Raw genomic sequence first — 3,359 nt, forward strand, 5'->3', positions numbered from 1 at the left:
TTAAATACGGGGTTTCACCATGTTGGTCAGGCTGGTCATGAACTCCCGACCTCAGGTGATCCACCCGCCCTGGCCTCCCAAGTGCTTGGATTACGGGCATGAGCCACCACGCCTAGCCGTATGCTGTTTTTAATGACCCAGGCCTTCTACTGACCAGGCAAGTGTAGGACGCGATACATCAATCACGTTGCCCCTCAGCTAAGGAGGATGTTATTTTATAAGCAGTCTAAAAACGCATGGTATGGATAGCAAGAGAAGGAAAGAATGTACAGGGAGATGTTTCTGTCATTTCATACTTGCAGGGACTAGACGTGTGGACTAAGCAGCTAGGAGAACACAATTCACATCAGAGACATGGGGAACCTGTGAGAGTCTAAAATGAAAAGTACACAAAAAGATGGAAATGAGAGTTGAAGGCAAGAGATTGACAAGTGACAGCAGTCAGTACTACATAAAGAAAACCACCAGAACCCTAAGGTAACAGGATGTTTGTACAAAGAAAACAAACTTAAAACAAAAATCAGCAGCATTTTCCAGGATGAGGATTATGTTCCATATCTTAACAGGATACTGTGTTACACAGGAATACGTATTTGGCAAAAAACAATTCAATATACTTGGAATGTTATCTGTATATAAATTTTACCTTAAAAAAGACTACAAGGCTGGGTGCACTGGCTCACACCTGTAATCCCAGTACTTTGGGAGGTCAAGGCAGGTGGATCACCTTAGGTCAGGAGTTCAAGACCAGCCTGGCCAACATGGGGAAACCCTATCTCTACTAAAAATACAAAACTGGCCAAGTGTGGTGGTGCATGCCTGTGATCCCAGCTACTTAGGAGGCTGAGACAGAAGAATTGCTTGAACCTGGAAGGTGGAGGCTGCAGTTAGCCAAGATCCCGCCACTGCACTCCAACCTGCACAACAATAGCAGAAACTCCATCTCAAAAAAAAAAAAAGACTATAAACAAATGATTCACTCTAGTCAATAATGCCCATTTTGAAGTGATTAAGAGTACCACGAATCATTTACTTTGAAAAGCATTAAAAAGTTAGATAAATTAATGGAAAGGTAATGGAACACATGGCTACTGACTATATAACTCTCAACTGTTCTTCAAGCGTGACCATTTTCATAATAAAAGTATTGTGGGGAGGGATTTCGGCAGATCAGAAAAGGAGTGGAGGAGACAGCTTGGGGTGATAGATGTGTTAAACAGGAGCTAAAACAGAGAGATTTTTTTTTTTTAAAAAGGTGAAAATTATGGACTAGTTGTGGATATCCACTCACTGCACAGTATTATTATAAGAACATCCCTGGTTTTAAGACATTTGAAACAGAAACTACTTCATGCAGAAATGTCAGAGTACAAGATAAACCAAAGTTAGGAAGTATGGCTGAAATCTCTCTGGAAAAAGTATAAAAAAGTAATAGAGGAGTGGGTAAACCAGGAACAAATAATGGATCTGAAGGCAGAATATTTAAACTTGAAAGAATAGCCAGTGCTTTGTAAATGTGCACTATTTAAAAACCAAAGAAACACTGACTGACCTGGTCAAAATATTAACAAACAAGCACTTGATGAGTGAAAGAATCTCACTGAATATTTCAAGCAGAATAGTTACTAATAATAGCATTTTGCTGTAGGGGACAGTCTGAAGCTTATCTGTTTCTACATTATCATTCTAATACTGTTTCGCCCATACATTTCTAACTATAAAGTCACTATTCATTGGCATATGTAAGGTAAATACTAATGACTGATTTATTCAGACTTAGCTTTTCCAGCTTAAGTATTATATGACAAAAATACTCTGTATTTCTCTTCAGTAATATCTTTTTTATCCTAAAAGGGCACAGAAACTACTTTTGAAAGCATAGCCAATACACGTAATACGCATTTAACAGTACCAGTACAGTAATACTAGTGCTAGCATATTTATGAAAATAAATTTCAATGAGAACTTTAATTTTTATCTTTATAATAATATACCCTACCTGAGTCAAGAAAAAAGTTTTTCTACGATAAACAATTCAACAAATATTTGATAAACAAAGCACCAAATATAAGAGTATATAATAGGGAAGTTACCAGGCTGAGCTCTAGGAAGTGTCAAGAGGTCGGTACAGCTTGGGAAAAAAGAGGAAAAATCAGGATCAACTGGTAATTCTTAAGTTAAACAAGGTCAGTGCACCCTCCCCTGCAATAAACATTAGTGAAATACACCAGGTCACATCTCAAGTTGAAAAATATCTTGCCAAGAAAAGTAGCATCACTACAGCTCTTCCTCTGGATCTCTCATCCATTCGCATGGCTTATAATGACCTAAGCTGCTTTCACAGTGGAAAACGTGAAATTTTTCAAATGAATCTAAATTTTTTTTATTAGATCTGTCACCCAGAAAAAATATGGAAATAATAAAGTAGAATTATTTATGCCCACCACCATAGATAAACATTATTAACAGTCTACTAGCCTGTTCTCATTAACGTTCAACAGTTTTGCTTTACTTTTACTTATTTTTTGAGCTGATCAGAAACCATACCTTTACTAAAACATTGTATATCACAATTTTCAAATACTTTTATAATCACTTCATAATTGTGGAATAGTCACATAATTTGGTGGAATATTCACAGAAATTCACAAGAGAGTTGAGATCTAAATACAACGTATGTTCAACAATCTAATTAGCTAAAAAGGACATAGCTGAGCTCAGTGGCTCATGCTTGTAATCCCAGCACTTCAGGAGGTCAAGGCAGGCAGATCACCTAAGGTCAGGAGTTCGAGACCAGTCTGGCCAACATGGTGAAACCGTTTCTACTAAAAATACAAAATTAGCCAGGCGTGGTGGCATATGCCTGTAATCTCAGCTACTCAGAACGCTGAGGCAGAAGAAGTGCTTTAACACAGGAGGCAGAGGTTGCAATGAGCTGAGATAGCTCCACTGCACTCCATCCTGGGTGATAGAGCAAGATTCTGTCTAAAAAAAAAAAAAAAAAAAAAAAAAGCCTTACGAGGACCATTGAAAAAATATAAATATGGTCTGTAGATTTTCTAATTTTTTATAATTGTTGTGTAAAAGATCCTTGTTTTTGTTTTTTTAAAAAGAAAAACATGGGCCGGGCGCGGTGGCTCAAGCCTGTAATCCCAGCACTGTGGGAGGCCGAGGCCGGGTGGATCACGAGGTCAAGAGATCGAGACCATCCTCGTCAACATGGTGAAACCCCATCTCTACTAGAAATACAAAAAATTAGCTGGGCATGGTGGTGCGTGCCTGTAATCCCAGCTACTCAGGAGGCTGAGGCAGGAGAATTGCCTGAACCCAGGAGGCGGAGGTTGCGGTGAGCCGAGATC

General features: G+C 38.7%; 1 protein-coding gene across 12 annotated transcripts in view; it reads right to left on the minus strand.

Annotated features, from left to right (window-relative positions):
- Positions 1-3,359, minus strand: part of UBAP2 (ubiquitin associated protein 2) — a 132,293-nt gene that overhangs the window by 94,214 nt on the left and 34,720 nt on the right. For 2 of the 12 annotated variants that reach the window (XM_037743636.1, XM_037743632.1), the window contains exon 3: positions 2,094-2,131. The exons of the other annotated variants lie outside the window; for them this stretch is intronic. The gene's annotated coding sequence lies outside the window, so the exon portion shown is untranslated. The remainder of the gene's footprint in view (positions 1-2,093; positions 2,132-3,359) is intronic. 12 annotated transcript variants of the gene reach the window in all.

The sequence above is a fragment of the Cebus imitator genome, unplaced genomic scaffold, assembly GCF_001604975.1.
Source record: "Cebus imitator isolate Cc_AM_T3 unplaced genomic scaffold, Cebus_imitator-1.0 Scaffold149, whole genome shotgun sequence".
Lineage (NCBI taxonomy): Eukaryota > Metazoa > Chordata > Mammalia > Primates > Cebidae > Cebus > Cebus imitator.